The sequence below is a fragment of the Cupressus sempervirens genome, chromosome 6, assembly GCF_028749045.1.
Source record: "Cupressus sempervirens isolate cs-2001-9-10 chromosome 6, ASM2874904v1, whole genome shotgun sequence".
In the NCBI taxonomy this organism is placed as follows: domain Eukaryota; kingdom Viridiplantae; phylum Streptophyta; class Pinopsida; order Cupressales; family Cupressaceae; genus Cupressus; species Cupressus sempervirens.
This window is the reverse complement of record NC_143123.1, coordinates 637,668,104-637,686,076: the sequence shown is the minus strand read 5'-3', so window position 1 is coordinate 637,686,076 and position 17,973 is coordinate 637,668,104.

Here is a 17,973-nt window from a genome sequence, read left to right as displayed (position 1 = left end):
TAATCTTATTTATAAAATTTTGCGCAATGGTTTTTCTCGAAAAACTACATAGTTGAATCTTGAATTTGATTTGATGTGAGAAATATATTTTACATATCAATTCTTGAGATTGATAAGTATGAAATATTTTCTATAGCAAGTCAAATTGTGATTCTACTTCAAGGATTCAATTGTGTGGTTTTCTAGTGAAACGCATTGACACAAGTTATTTTAGTAGTGGTTCACAAGAACTCATTTTTGATAAGAATGAATGAAACACATAGTACTCATTACATTTAGATGATGCTCATAAGGTGAAGCATTAAACCTTTCCAGAAGGTCACTAATTGCAGTAGGAATCCAACTTATTGTCATGAGAGATGAGTTCTTATGAAGCTAATATAACATGAGTCAATGAATTTGCCTCAGAAACAACAAAATCAAAATTTCAAACCTCTAATTTCACTAGAAAATATGTGTCTAATAATCAAGGTTGTATGGCTTTGGAGTGCAAGATTATATCCCTCTGGCTCTTTACCGAGGCCTAGCAAAACAAAAGAAATCTAATAACAAGAAAATGAGTTTTCCTTTTATATAGATGGGTGAACTAAAGAAGCTTGTAGAAGAGGGAAATATAAAATATGTGGATCTATCTAAAGCCTCTACTTCAACAATCCGTAGGGCCCATGCAGTGCATCCAATCACTGATGTCTAGCTTGAATGGTCTCTCTAGAGTAGGGATTCTGAGGCCCAAATTATTCCCACTTCTAGGTAAACGTTGTAACAATATAATACCTCAATAGTTTCTAATTCAATGTTTACTTTATAGATTGCAAAGAACTAAAAATAAATATTTGTGAATTGGGTTCATAGTATATACCAAAAGTTGAAGTTTCTAATAAGATTTTTTTGAACTTTGTTCCATTTTAAATTAGATAAGGAATACAAGCTTACTTATATTTATTTTATTTCATTTTATTCCATTCATAGGGAGTTGGGGATTGGGATTTTTCTATACAGTCCTTTAGGCATGGGTTTCTTCAGCACAGGAGGAAAACTTCTTCAAAGTGTGACAGATAATGTATTCGTAAGGTAAAGGATAGGATTTTTTTTCCATTTAATAATCATACCATTTTAAAGATGATCTGATGTTGAGTTCAAACATTAAGACTGAACAACAAAGTAAAATCTAAACAAAAAACTACATGACAAGACTGACAATAAGGGTGAAAATTAATTTGATTTGATTTTGTCATTGTTGATTGTTTCATATCATAATAATTGATCTATTAAATAGGGGAATCCAAGGTTTTAAGGTGAGAATCTTGAGTGGAACCAAGATCTATTCCTAAAGCTAAGTAATATTAGTTTAAGAAAAGGGTGTAGCCCAAGCCAGGTTGCTCTTGCATGGGTTCAGGATGAAGGAAATGATGTTATGGGCAACAATAGTTGTGGATCATTTTAGACCTATGACATGCAAAGTGTCTATTTTATGTTAGTTTGAGCTTTACTTGGTTTCAAGAATACTATAATATTCTTTACTTAACAAGTCCAACCACGTAAAGGTGGAAGCTCATCTAGCCTCACCCCCCTCCCCCTAACATCAATCTAAAGTACCCGTTATCATCTAATTACATACTTCATTCATTCATTCATCCATTTATGAACTATAACATTCAATCAATACAATCACATAAAATTCATTAATATGATATAAAATTCATTAATACACAATACTAATCAAAAGTTCATTAACACATAACAATATTCATTAACATAAAATAAACATCTGTATTAATACACATCATTCATACATAATTACTTAAAACAAAGTTCTTTCATTATCCAACAAGGTTTATCAAAGAAGATTTTTAAAACATCATTTCTTTTTTTTGTTTTTTTGAGCTCTCTTAAGAAAAGCGCTCATAGGAGCATCCATATTTGCATCATTCTCCTCCTCTTCTAGCACATGTAATGTCAAATTACAATGGCTCCTTCTCCTTGGAGGAGCAGGAGGTTGCTGCAGTAAAGGGGGCTCTATTGCAAGAACAAATGAATGGGATAAATTGGCATAGTCTTTTTCTTTTTCTAACTATTACAAGTTTGTAATTAAGTACAAGTACAACATAAAATGCATTTTCTTACCTGAAAATGCCACATCATGTACATTAACATTTTGATCTGCCACCGTGTCAACATGTTGAACACTTGGAACATGGTCCACTACTTCAACATGATGTTCAACATGCTCTGAAATATTCAAAAAAAGGATACACATCAAATTCCAATTAAAGATGTTAAATTGTATTCATAATTGCATAATTAATTTTCAATTGCAAATTAATACCTCCACCACTATAATGCACATCATGGCCTTCGTCATGAGTAGGTTCTGTGGTAGGATATGAAGGCTGCAGTAAAATGTTATGCACATTGTTATGTAGTCAATTTACGTTTAAAATGAATACCAAAAAAGAATCTTCTCAACTATTTAATTTCATTTACTTTTCATCTGACCAATTTACTTATGAGACATCATTTAGTGCACTGGATTCTTGGGCAAGGCTTATATATTCTTCACATAGGTGTGCAACCAAAACTTTATAGCCTTCCTTCAAGGCAATTTTTCTATCTTCATCTATGACCTCCACATTAAAATCTGTGCCCTGTGTTTTTTGCTTGAGAACGTCAGTTTTCCATGTATGGTTTCATTAAAAAAAATTGTTTGCAACATTAAATTTAAAATAAAAATAAAAATTCATTGGTCTACTTACAAGTTGAGACTGGAGATTCATATAGCCACCAGAGCCAAGTTTGTGTTGGCCAACCTTTTCTACTCTCACTTTTGTAGCCATGGATGTGTCCTACAATCTATGAACAATTTCAAACATCTTAGATTATATATTTACAAATATCAATAATTAGTACATAATTACAATGTACTTAATACTATAATGACATACCTCTTTTTGCCCTGTGTTGCTTCATTATCTCTATCTTCGTATTGCCTTTTCTCCTTTGTATCTTCTAGTATTTCATTCCACTCCATCGATGGAATTATAGGAGGACGGTCATACTTTGGGTTATCCTTAAGAGCCCTTCTATATTGATCCCTCACAGTCTTTATATGCTTTGCTACTCTTTTCAAAAGTAGGCTTGTGTCAAAAATGTTTTTCCCAAATTTCTCCTCAATAGATGCAATCGGCTGATTTTTCAATTCCACAGCTTGTAAATTCCACCTTTTTAAAAACAAATAGATTGTTAGATCAATAACTTTAATATATTACAATAAATAGAAGAAAAGAAAAATTATGTAGCAATGATATGAAACTACATACCTTTTGCATATGGTGGGTCCAAATAGTCTCAATGTCATATGGAAAAGATGTTCAAAGAAAGCATTATTACCTACAAAAACATAAAGGATTTATCAGTCCAAAATGAGTAATGTAAAAGCAAACTAAATTTACACTTTAAATAATATCAATTTTAAAGCACCTAGAAGCTTTCATTCTTTTAATGGAAACATAGTTTTCTTATTCAGCAACAATGTCCCTTCATATGAACTAGTACTAATCGCACAAACTACTCCAGGAAATGGATCAGCTTCAGTAGTACTGCTCTCTATTTGTCTATCAACTGAAACATCATAACAATTAAATGACAATTTTAGTACTACTCTCTGTTGGTCTACCTCCTTGCCTATTTCCATGTCTCTCTATGTGTGGATATATATGTGTGTGTGTGTGTGTGTGTGTGTGTGTGTGTGTGTGTGTGTGCGTGCGTGCGCGTGGTGTGTGTATGCATGTGTTTGTGTGTATGTAGGCTTCTATAGACATCATTTAAGCACTGATATGCTACTTTGTTGTTCATCAACTTGTAGAAAGACATTACAAAATATAGCAAAACAAGGTTTTACCAATTCTAGTGGGCATAGACAATGATGTTTGCGTGGTCCTTTTTTCCAACAATGCAGCAGACAATAGTGGACCGCCAACCGAAGGAGGAGTCTGCACCTCATCATGAGCTGAAGAATAGAATAATGTTAGCAAAGACATTTGCAATGGATAAAGATCAAATGGGATACTAGCAAGAAATGTCCACACAAAAAAAGGTAAGTGTTATAATGTTGATCAAAACAAATAAAGTGTTACTTACATGAAGGTACTGTGCAACAACCCTGCCCATGTTCACCATGTGATGTCGCAACTGGCACATATGTCTATACAAGAACACATAAAATTAGAGATCATGATCCATAAGATACTATAAAATATTAATATCTATTGAACTTCTATTACTGCTTTAGTCGAATTACTGCTTACCTTCAAAAATTGGATTCTACAGTCCAATTCTATTCTCAATGCGTCTTTCTCCTCAGTTCTATCACCCTTGATGATAATGTTAAAAATTTCATCAGTGTATCTTTACATAATTTTTTGGGTGATGAATATAGGGTCGGTACTAAGGCCAATGTCATGTAGATATGACACCCGTATTTTAGATTGCATTTGATTAGCGATCATTGTAGCTTTTTCCTATCATTTGTGACATCAAATATTTGTATACTTTCATCAAAATAACTCCAAATCCATAAATAAAAGAACATAATAATATGAAATCTGTTTCTATATTAACATTAAAATTTACAATAATTAATGTTTACCTCTATTGAAGGTGTCTAAGATGGTGCGTCCATATCACCCTATGAAAAAAATTAGTAAGTCTTAGAAATCAACAGCGAAATTAAAGTAATAGACTTACCAAAAAAAATATTAATAATAAAGTAGATTGTATATGTAAATCATTTGTCTTAAGTTAAAAATTTAGCGTAACTAATCTTTATATCTAAAAATATATTTGACATGTTCTACTTAATTTTTATATGTGCACATATGGTTTGGAAAGAAATATTTGGTCATACAAGACCCCATCATAGTTGACATTGATCCTACCTAGACATTTCATTGATCATCATGATCTTTATCCATGTCATCATCATCATCATCATCATCATCATCGTCATCATCATCATCACCATCATCATACTTGCCACTTTGATCGTTGTCATCACCACCACCATCTTCATCACCATCATCATCCTCTTGATCACTATCATCATCATGACCATCACCGCCATGATCATCACCATCTTCATCACCATGATCATGATCATCATCAACATCATCATCATCATTATCACCATTATCATTAGCATAACCAAAATTATCACCATCTTCTTCTTCTTCATCACTGGTTAACTATCATTCCTGATAATCATTTACTTCCTCTTGTGCTTCTTCAATATCTTCTTCTTTGATCACATTATACATTATCAGCCTTCCTCTTGGGTCATGTCTAACAACAAATGACCAACCTGGTTTATGTGGAACACCTAAGTAAAACACTTGCTCGCATTAGCTTGGAAGAACATAGGGCTCATCTCTGACTGGCTCAAATGACCTTGTATTAATCATAGTAAATCCACTATCATGTTCAATAACAGTCCTATCGAGATCATTTCAATTCAGTCATAACCTAAACCATTCAACAACAAATAGAACTATTTTGAATGAATTAAAGTTTTCCTCAAGTATATCATCTGAAATGCCATAGTATCAATTTTTAGATTGTTGAGGATGTATGTTAGTTCTAGATGAAATATTGGTGACCGCAAAGACAACACTTATCCCAGAATCACACATTTTCTTCGTTTCATCTAACTTTTTTATGTGGAATTTATAGCCATGGTAGTACATAACTTTGTGGTATTTGACCTACAATTATTCAAACATGTCAAGAATCTTCTCATTGATCTGTGAGTTGATATTAAACTTATGTCTCATGATTAGTAATCTTATGCGTACCTTTGTATCTCTTAAGCCATATATTAGATCAAGTACCATTGGCATAATATTGAGATCTCCATTACGATGAGCTTCTTTAACCAATGATGCAACATCATCTCATGTTAATGAGCGACCATTTTCTTGGGACTATTCAATCCATACTATCATCCAATCAAGATTGTTTGCAATATACAAGTGTAGTGCATCCCACTCATGACCAACTATAAAGAAGACAATTACACTATTTAGAAACAACTTATATATATTGATGATGGATAAGAATTGTTAAATTACAAAAAAAAACTTATAATTACCTCTCACCCTCCTCAATCTATATTTCCTCATTAGGTACTCCCCTTTGAATTTGTCATTATAGTTGGAATCCCAAATGCGATCTACATGGATACCTATTGCAAACTTTGGAAAATATTCACTGATATACACCATGGTCTAGTATACCATATACCCCTCTATCATAGAACCCTTAGGACATGCTCTTTGTTGAACCAAGCCCTTCATAAATTTCAAGTGCCTCTTAACCATCCACATTGATCTAGCTTGTATAGGTCCACACAATTCAATCTCCTCAACTTGATGTATGAGGTAGTGTTCTTGGGCATTGAAAAATGTTGGAGGTAAACACTTTTGCATTTCACACATAAGTTGTGGAATTTTTCTCTTCCAAAATTTTATAATTTTTTTTATCAATTTCTTTAGATGATAACCACCTAAAAGAGATTCAACATGCAAAAAGACATAAAGGAGATTTCAAATAAAATTATACAATAGATTTTAGATAAAAAGCTACAAATCTAAGAAAAAAAACTCTTCTAACCTCATGTATTTTCCAAGATCATATATAACTTGTTTAATACTGTTGTCAAACTATTGTGGAAGGGATAAAGGTAGGACAGCAATCATCAAAAAATGATCATTTCAATATATTATTAAATAAAGCAATTAGTACTACATTAAATCTTACAAATATACTGTAAATAAAAAACATGACTTACCTTGAGGAAGGTATGCCAATTATGTGTTTTTAGCCCTGACCCAAAATCACCTTTCTTTGATAGAAGAGTGCTTATATTTGCAGCAAATCCTATTGGAAATTTTGTTTTTTTTATGACTTCTTTTAATGCATCACTTTGTTGCTTCATTAAAACCAAGGAAGGGCACTTGTATTTATGTGGTCTCCATTCCTATTTGATTCAATGAAAACTTTTAGTGCATGATTGGATTCATGAATGTCAGTACAAATTTTAGCAATTTGTTCTCTATCATGCCTTCCATCCAACATTTTCCATAGTGTCTTTGTTACATTCTTTCCAATATGCATAGCATCAAAAAAATGCATGACTGAGAGATCCTTCTAGTATGGTAACATACTAAATTGAGTAGGATAACTTTTCATTCCTCTATGAAGTTAGTCATTGATGCCTTGATGACCTTCACAAGCATCAATTACAACATTAGTAAATATAAGACAATATCAAAATACAAATTGTAAACTTCGGATGACAAATTGGACATTACCTCAATGATTTAATCAATCATATTCCAACTTCCATAAATGAGGTGTCATTCTTCGTGGCCTCGATGATGTCTCTTCTTTCCCATTGGAAAGATATTTTTTGGAAATTTGATACCTATGATTATTGTGGAGAAAGTGTCTAAACTCATCAAACACCTACTTTCCTAAACTTCTCAAATGATGACATTTCATCTTCACACCACAAATTGGATATGCAAATTTTTCCTTTGTCTGAAGACCTAAAAGATCATGTACAATTATCATGCACAACTTAAGCATTCGATAGTAATGTGTAAGCACTATAACAAACCAAAAATATGTGATCTTAACAATATAATATATCACAAAAATGAGTTAGCCCAAGGGCATCATGTATTGTCCATACAAGCATTGCATGGAATTGAAATTGTCGATGTCCTATCAGTCTAGAGATGTTATACATAGTGATTCCATTCCATAACTTCAACAACTCGTCAATTAGGGGATCAATATACACGTTCATATCTTTAACTAGGTATTTACCTAGCAATTGAATGAACATAAACATTACATAATTATTATAACCATTTTCATGCACTATTTATAAATTAATTTAGATAACTATAAATTTAAAAAATACCTAGCACAATCATTGACAACATTATGTGCTCCCTCTTTATGAACATCCAAGGAGGAATGTTATTGTTAATAACAAAAATAGGCCATACTGAGTAAACAGATCTCATATCTCCATATGGATTGACACCATCTGCCACCAATGAAAGTTTTAGATTATGAGGTTCTTCTTTAAAGTGTGACCATGTTTCTTCTATCTCTTTAAATGCAGAACCATTGGTAGACATTCACATAATTTCATCCTGACTTCTATTGCATGCATGGTAATCCATTAATTGTGCCAAGCTAGCGCACTTGAATAACCGTTCAAGATGTGGAATAATGGGAATGTACTGAAGAACCTTGTGAGGCACTTTTTTTGTTATTTGATCTGACCGATATCTACTAACATGACAATCAGGGCATTCTGTTGCAAATTCATGTTGTTTATGATATAGAATGTGATCATTGGGACATGCATGTATTGTCTGATACTTCATTCCAATCTGATCCATAATGTTAGATAATTCTCAATATGAATGAGGCAAAATGTTTGATGGTGGTAACAAAAACTCACTAATCAACCTACAAAAACAAATATACATTGTTAATATAATGAATAGTAATTGTATGCTAACATTGAAGATGACAAAAATGGCATACATTAGCATACATGACATTGCTACATTGGATATACTATTCATAACCTTTAAGTTCACCAACAACACTATAGCCGAGAGTAGAGTTGTTTAGGAGCCTTCATATAAGGGCTTGTGTGCCTTCTCAAGTAAAGGTATATCAAGACCATCTTCATCATTATTATCAGATTCTCTAGTACCATCATTGTGAGCCTCTTCATCACCTACCCTAATACCATCTTCTTCAATCATGTCCTCTGGAACATTATCATCTTCTTCCATGGGATTGTTATCCTCAGATTGGATATTAACACCTCCATGTTCCTCCAGTAGGAAATCCACATTCAGTAATGGACAAAAATTGTGGCCCCCTTCAACATGACCATATTGCCTACAATGACTCTGGGCTGTTGTGATTAGAATTCTTTGATTCTTTAAGCCCTTACACTTTTTGCAAGGACAATAACATTTATCAAGTTTTCTTCAGAACTGAGCCCACAATGCAACCATTGTCTCATTATTTTGTTCTAGGTTCATATTGTCAAGTGTGGTCTTTCTTCACAAGAAAATAAACTTGCAAATAAATTGGACATGTTGTGATTAATGTGTATATCTACACATATGGTTTTTGTTAATTAATGTTTTCAAATGTAACTAAAATGGTCCTATAATTTCTAGAAGGCCTAGATGTTTGCAAAATGTGGATTTATAGACAATATATGTTAACTATTTGCAAAATGCTTCCAAGAGATGTCACAAGGTGAAAGTTACTTAGGTGCTAATAGCAGCATGCCTTGACTAATCTTGATAGCAATGAGTAATGTGATTAATGCATCAACTAATAACGATGAATAAAAGATTGAAACATATTAATGCAATCTTTAGAACAATTTTTAATATCTTTAATAACAGTCCTTTATGATAACCTCGGGCTTTAGGACTCAATTCTTGTGACATTTTTGAGACCAATTGACCTTTCTAATGCTTAAAAGACTCATAAACCTTCACTTAATCCCATGACATGTAATGTTTTATGTCAAAAATAGCTTTGAATCTATTGGCTCAGTGTATGAGATACACTTGCAACTTCTCTACACAATCAGCTTGCTATGAAATGTATGTGACAGGACATAAGTTAAGATCCCGGGAAGTCTCGGTGCTTCACCCCTGTGAGCATCACCTAGATCCAATGAGTGCTAAGTGTTCCATTTATTCTCATGAGAGATGGATTCATGTTGAATCACTACTCATGAAACATGGGTCAATGAGTTTGACTCAAAATCACACAGTTAAATCTTGATATTCACATCACAATTTGACTTGCTATGGAAATTATCTCCTACTTATCAATTGATGAGCTTAAGGAGCTTTCTAATGAATGGTTCATAAGGCACAACACTTGGTGAAGGTTTTGCAAATGGGGTTGCAAGCTTTGGGTTTAACTATGGAGGAAACTTTGTAGTTAAGCGCGCTCAGGCTGGAGTAGTACTGGGATGGGTGACCTCCCAGGAAGTCCCGGTGCTTCACCCCTGTGAGCATCACCTAGATCCAATGAGTACTAAGTGTTCCATTTATTCTCATGAGAGATGGATTCATGTTGAATCACTACTCATGAAACATGGGTCAATGAGTTTGACTCAAAATCACACAATTAAATCCTGATATTCACATCACAATTTGACTTGCTGTGGAAATTATCTCCTACTTATCAATTGATGAGCTTAAGGGGCTTTCTAATGAATGGTTCATAAGGCACAACACTTGGTGAAGGTTTTGCAAATGGGGTTGCAAGCTTTGGGTTTAACTATGGAGGAAACTTTGTAGTTAAGCGCGCTTAGGCTGGAGTAGTACTGGGATGGGTGACCTCCCGGGAAGTCTCGGTGCTTCACCCCTATGAGCATCACCTAGATCCAATGAGTGCTAAGTGTTCCATTTATTCTCATGAGAGATAGATTCATGTTGAATCACTACTCATGAAACATGGGTCAATGAGTTTGACTCAAAATCACACAGTTAAATCTTGATATTCACATCACAATAAGTTAAGATTGTTAATAATACTGAGTTGGCTACATTTTGAACTCTTACGAATTTTGAAAGGTATTCTCCCTCTTGTATTGACAACAATTTGAGTTACATACATGCGATAATATCAAGCACACACTACAAATTTTATTTATCTTTTACAAAATTGTTCTATTAACTATTACTTATGCACTGAACTAGTACTTTATAGGGTATGGAATTTTGAATCCATTCCCTATATTGATTTCCATTTCTATAAATTGACACAATTAGAATAAAAATGTCTAGCTAACAATCTATGCATTGTAATCTCATAAAATATTTTGAATCTTTGAAAAGGCCTGGGTCAACATACCTATTTTAGCAAATAACCCTTCAATGTCTTTAACAGATCTCTCCAAATCAAAGAGAGGTGTGCAGGCCTGCTCAGTCAGAGTGTTTCTACTCACCATACAACATCCCAAATGTAAGTCTCATCTAAGAATATCCTATAAACTACATCTACTAAATAACACTACATGCATACAAACCTGCTTTATTATGGTTTGATGTTATGTATTCTCTTTCTTTAATTGCAAATTTTTTCTATTTGTAATCTTCCTTTAAAGCTGATATTATTTTCCTGGATTGCTCGAGAATTTTCTGTACACTTTCAAATACAGTTCAAAAAGGGGATCTTCCAAAACTAAGTTACTACACAGTGACACACAATCCTCCCTTAATTTATGAGCATTCAATTATTAGAAAACTTAAATAATAAATGTCTTCTAATGACATTAAAAAACACAAACTATATAAAACTGCCTTTTTAGCATTACAATAACTATCGTGAGCTCCAATAGATCATACACCTCTACTGTAGGTGGAAATTGTCATTAATTGTTGCAAATCAATTTTTATGCAAGCAAAAATGAAGATGGAATAGTCATATATCATCTAAAACATCATTTAGAATGATCATATACTTGTAGAGCTGAGTAAAATGTGATTTATAACAGTGAGAAAGAAACAATCCTCAATGTATCTTTGTCTTGATGATAAAGTAATATTTTTGTAAGTCATATTACCTAATCGGTGCAACTAAACAATTCATTTTGTTGGAAGCTACCAAAGAACTTAAACAAAAAAGAGAGCATAATAGTTGAATATAACTATCCTACAATGTTGTCATTCTATCACTATCACTCTTATTCCAATGTTTCATGCCTCCTTTAAGAACTCTCTTAGGATAAATATGAAGATCTCAATAACCTCAAAGCCCATAAAACTTAGAAACCATCTAAACAATTTTGATCACATTCACATTATCCATGAGCAATGGAGCACACGACTTCATAGAAACTAAACAATAAATCAATACAAGATTTGAGGATTGTACTTCTATAGCTGTTAGGAAGTAGTTTATATATGCGAAGGAGAGGGACTTCCAAAAATTGTCACTAATCACAAATTGAAAAATCAAAACAAATTTCTACACAACTACTCTCCACACATCACTGTGGGTACTAGTACACAATATTTGAAGCAAATATTTAGTATTAAATCTTATTCATCTATTCTACAATTCTTAGTCTTTTAAGAAATAGCTCACAGTGGGCATATGTCTCCAAGAAAAGTGCAAATAAAATTTAACAAACAAGAACAATAACTGTAAAGATGATAATGCATTTCCAAAAAAAAATGATTTTGAGCACACAATAATCCAAGTTTTATCAAACATCAAGAACTCGAGGCATTCATCTATGGCCAAAACATTAACAATGAAGAAGCTAGCCAAAAACTTTATGACTCATATCATAGTGAAAGTCATGGCTTCTACTAGGGGGAAGCAATAATAACTAACTTTATTTACAACCCCCACCAAGTCAAGTATAATGGCATTCATTTTGATTTCCAATCAATTCTATTTGAGTACTTTTAAGGGTTTTAGTCCATATAGCACTATAGACAAAATGTCAAATAAGTTAGTATAGAGAAAAATAATACTGAAACATATTTCAAAAGTCTCCTTCTCTGAATATTAAATAAACAAATATCATTATTGAAAAATTGCCACCATGTAGATAATTTTAAATTGAAGTTTGTGTTTACCATGTCCAAAGAAGAATGATCTAGAAATTCAAATGCTGAGATGATCTCCCCTAACTGTTGTTTCGCTGCAGAGAGTAGTCTCTGTAAAAAGTGAACGAATTTTTTTAATTTTAATATAGCTGTCAACTTGAAAATAGTTCTATGCTCCACAAAATCTAAGGTAACAATTCCTATAACATATCATCTATCATCAAGTTTAAAGTGAAAGAGACCATACAAACTATTATAAGTTGTGCCCAACTGGCACACATTTAAAATACATTAAAATACAAATTTCAATCAAATTCATGTTAGAATTAGTCATATAAATCAATGCAATTTTTCCCTTGCCAGCTCCATTATACTACATAAATTGGTAATCATATCAGATCAACCATGGATTACATTCTTTGAAGTGTCTACAATAACTAGCAAAAATCATCATTTCAAAAGTAAACATGAAAAGAAAAGTGAGAGAGATTCTCATCCACTAACAAGAATGCTTGAACATTTTTCTCTATATGTTGAGCTGAACTAACCTGAAATACATTCTAGTGTATTTGTAAAGATCACAAGTTATCCCTCTTCAAAAGACCCCTCTTGTACACTCTCCAGTTATAGTAGCCACATGGACTCTTGTAGCAATTGTACAGGCACAAAATCCAAATAATTGCTTCTCTAAACTAACAAAGTTTGAACTGGGAATTCAGGAGCTTTTATGCAAGTATTTTATCAAATTTTAAGGTATTTTGGTCTTATATATCCACTTTGAGAATTGTATGATAACTAATCTCCAAATTATACTCTTCAAAACATCAAAAGCAATGTAGGTAGAAAATTGTATTTAATACATTTGTCTTATAATTGAAATTCCATAATATTAATAAAATATTACGACTGTCAAGTCAAATGGGATGACCTTGAATGCTAAATCATAGAGACTTTCATAATGAAAACACGTGGTCAAATCACAAGGATACATGTTACATGCCTAAAATGCACAACTGTTGAACATCGAATTCATGTATAGTATTGGAAAGTGTTTGAATGTCAAATTAGATTAACCATGATATTTGATTTTAGAAACACCAAATGGACATTCCTTTGCCAAGAGTCACTTAGATGTGTCATCATACCTTTCCTGGGGTTCCATAATGTGGTCAAGTTGCCAAAAAATCCTAGAGGTATTTAAGTCAAAGTGTTTGTTGAAGTGTCCTATGTGTTTTGTGACAAGTAGGATTGGTTATAAAGTGTAATGTCCTTATTTTAGCTTGCCATGGTTTATGTTTGGATTGACCTATTATTAGCCCTTGTAGGTTAAGGCTGATGGCTAGAGGGTCCCATCTGGAAAAACAAGAGGATATTTCCCTTCTATAGTACAGAAGTGTTTAGGATTGCTCCTTGTTTGTTTCAGTTAGCTACACTTACAATTTATAGTAAGTTATGTATCTAACATGTCTACATTTGGCAAGACACCTAGACCAATCTCAACATAGTGATGACCCTTGGCACTACTAATTTTATCAAATATTTAGGGAATTACTAGTTATAGTAGGTTAGGAGTTAATAGAGAGAACCATTCATATTTTTAGTAAGGTAATTGGTTGTGCGATGGAAGCAATGGCTGACCAACTAGTTCAGATGAGACAAAGAGATGATGAGTAATCAATGAGATATTATAATTATAGTAACAGTAATAAAGCTATTTATAATGTTTATATTGTAAATTTATTACTTATCTTCATAAAGTATTATTGAGGAGCCATTATTTTTAATGGAAAAGTATGCCTTTAATAATGACATAACCTGATTCAAACACAAAAAATAGTTATATAAGTCATTAAAGTGACATATTGGTGAATCCTCATGAGTCAAACTTTATTGAGGAATTATAAAAGCCCTAGAAATGAAATTGATTGATTTTTTGTTTATGAGTTTTGACTTTTATATAGGATGTTCCAGGGAAGAGTGCAATGTGACCTAGGGTTTTAGACATTTTTAGCATTGAAGGATGATATGTTCAATGTTTGTGCAATCTTAAAGCTATGAAAAAACTAGTTGAATCATTGTTTGATTGTGGGCTTCATATAGAGGTCCATTTTAGTTAAATTAGTGAAGCTAGGGAGCTTTGCAATTAAAATAAAGGCGTGTTTGCAGATACTTCCCAAGGCTGGTCTTCAGCTACATTTTGTTGACTAAAAATAAAAAATTTAGAGGTAGTCGTACAGCATTACAAGCCCCACATGAGACCCTCAGCACAACATCTGGTTTCTAGGCCAAACTACCTAGAAGTTATGCTTCATTATTATCCTATTGGATTCCTAAATATAAATAGAACATTGTGCACAAATTGGAGGGGTTTCTAGAAAATATCCAAGGGATGTGATTTAATTCTAGGTTCTTTATCCAAGATGAAAACTCATTTCAGTATTTAACAATTGCAATTACTTTGGAATGTAAATATCAATAAATAGAAATAAACTCCTGCCTATGATTTGCAAGTAGTTTCAAATTTCATTTCATGCAAGATTTTTGTTTTATTTTTATTATTTTCAAAAAAAGGAAAGCATAAAAATTATGTATTCTTAAAAATACAAATAAAATCCAAAACATTGCAAAAAAAAACTAGAAATAGTCACAGGTTGGATAAAGAGAACTAGCAGGGTTCATCACAACAGTATCAAAGCATTTTCCTATCATCTTGCAAGGTTGGGGTTTCATATGCAACTGTAATGATTTGATCCACATAGGTACTATACACATAGGGGAAGCATAGAACAACATGCTGATCAGTTACAAGATTACCATTAAAGATAATGGGTGATAGGAGAGATGGTAGTCCACCTAGAAATGCAGGAAATAATGAAGAAAGAGAGGCAATGGATATACTTAGGGGTTTTTCAGTGGGACAAACAACTGGTGACAAATGTTTTGTTGTAGCTTGCCACATCTATATGGAAGATGTCTTGCCTAGAGGAAAAAGTCACGATCAAGAAGAGCATGATAGTGGAGATGGGATCCCTTGGGCAAGAAGATTTTCTATAGGCACCTATGAAAAGCCTACACATCCAATGTTCTTGAGGAGAATCTAAGGAAGGGAGTGTAGAAGAAGAAGGTGTAACATTTTTTGATAGTGTCTTGGCCATGCATGATGAGTGGGAGGCATTGCCACAAAGAGTTAAAGATCACTTGCCCTTTGATAGATTCATGACTCAAAAAGAGATAGCATAGTAAGCCAAGGCAACAAAGAAGACCAAGGAACCAAAATAATGATCTTCAACATGCTACTAGTAGGCTCAAATTTCATACATTTGATGGTAGAATGAAGGTCGTAGATAGAGATTAGATTAGTAAATTAGACACTTTCTTGACTCTTCGTGCAATGACAAAAGTACATGCAATTAAGTTTGCAACATTGCATCTAGATGGTGCAACTCATGATTGGTGGCATCATGAGATGGTTATTGTGCTGCATAACCTCATTATTTCCTATCAAGAATTCTAAGAAAGATTGATTAGTACTAATAATATGAACATCACTCCCACATCCTTAGATGCAGGCATCCTTCTATACATAGTCAACACGGCAAAACATGGATTGGTTAAAAGTTGCATCTCACCATCAATAGTCTCTTACATTGTTAGAGCTTGATTAGATTCCTAAACCCTTTGCCTAGTTGCAATTTGTTTTCTAGAAGAAGTTGAAGGGCATCAGTTGTGAAATCATCTACATTTGCAAAGTCGATATCCATTGACTAAATAGTGTAAGTCTCTTTGTGATACCAACATATCACATCATTACAATTGAATGAGATCCCAAAACTAGAAGAAACTCTGGGATATTCTCATTTGATCAAACAATCTGTATAGTGTATACATCATTTAGCATATGAGCTTCCTTATTCAAGAGACTATCAGAGATTTGGTCTTTTAGTTGGAATACTAAGTATTTGGTTTTGCATGTTGAAGTGGTCATAAAAATCACATCAATAGAATGCAAGTACAATAGTGAGCTTCTTGTAATACTTCTTTCATATATTGAATTCATCCTTACCATGGTTTTTCCCTTCTTGGGTATTCTACATAAAGCCTTGGTTTTCTTGTGTGGTGTGTGTTGTGTGTTTTTTATTTACTTATGCACTTCTATTCAGATGGTTAAAATGTTAATGAAAAGCTATGATTTAATTTGTGCTTCTCCATGTTCAACAATATAGAGTGAAGAACTAACATTGTTAGAGGAAAGCTATGATAATGTTTTTGATTAGGTAAAACAGGTTTTAAAAAGCTATGATAATGTTAATGCCAACAGTGCCTCCAACATTTCCTACCCAAGGTTTATTTATAGTTGTGGGAGTTGTCTTTGATGAGTTGGTTACACCTAAAAACCAATATATTGATTAAATTTAGCATCTAGCTTCTCATTGGTAGAAAAGTCCTATCACCCTGGGATTGAATTTGATAAATGTTCTAATAATAAAATCAGGTATAATTCCTAACATGTGAATCTGCCATTGGATAAGAAAAATCGAACTAATTTTTTCAATCTATTGACCAAATTAAGAAAATAATTAATGTCATGTGGTATATTTATTGATTGACAACTAATCTGGCTGTAGGTGAAATGAATCAAGTAAAATAGTAAATGAATTAAGAGAAATGTGAAAGGCACCAACCCCTTTGAATCAAACAAGTAATGTTGGTAGATCGAATGGGTTGCAAAAGTTGAAAAGATAGTCAAAGGAAATATGAGAGGGAAAATCAAATCATCCAAGAAAATCAGAAAAGTTGATTCATTTTTTTCTCTAGAGGATGAACCATATGACTCCTAGCTGTTGAAATTCTAACAATTTGTAATTGAATCTACAGAATCTACCTATACTCAGATTTTCTTTTGTACAAAGGCTAGAACCTTTGTAATCCATCTTCGTGTTGGATTAATAAATCATCTTTTTTCATTTCCTCCTAGTTTCCAGTTTGAATATTGTAATTATATGGAAAATGATGTTGCAGCTTATATGAGTGTCCTTCAACAAAGAAAACAACATTCATTCCTTTGAATTTGTAGTATCTATACTTTAAACTATATCATGACTGGTTGTTGTAAAGTTCGTTTAAAATGTTTGTGTGGGAATGTGTAATGTCCCTTTTTATCTCACCTTGGTTGGTGGTTTGGATTAACCTATCATTGGCCCTCATAGGCTAAGTTAGACAATTAGAGGGTTCCCAAATGGCAGAATGGGAGGCCTTCACCCTTTTGAAGTACACAAGCATTTAGGATTGCTCT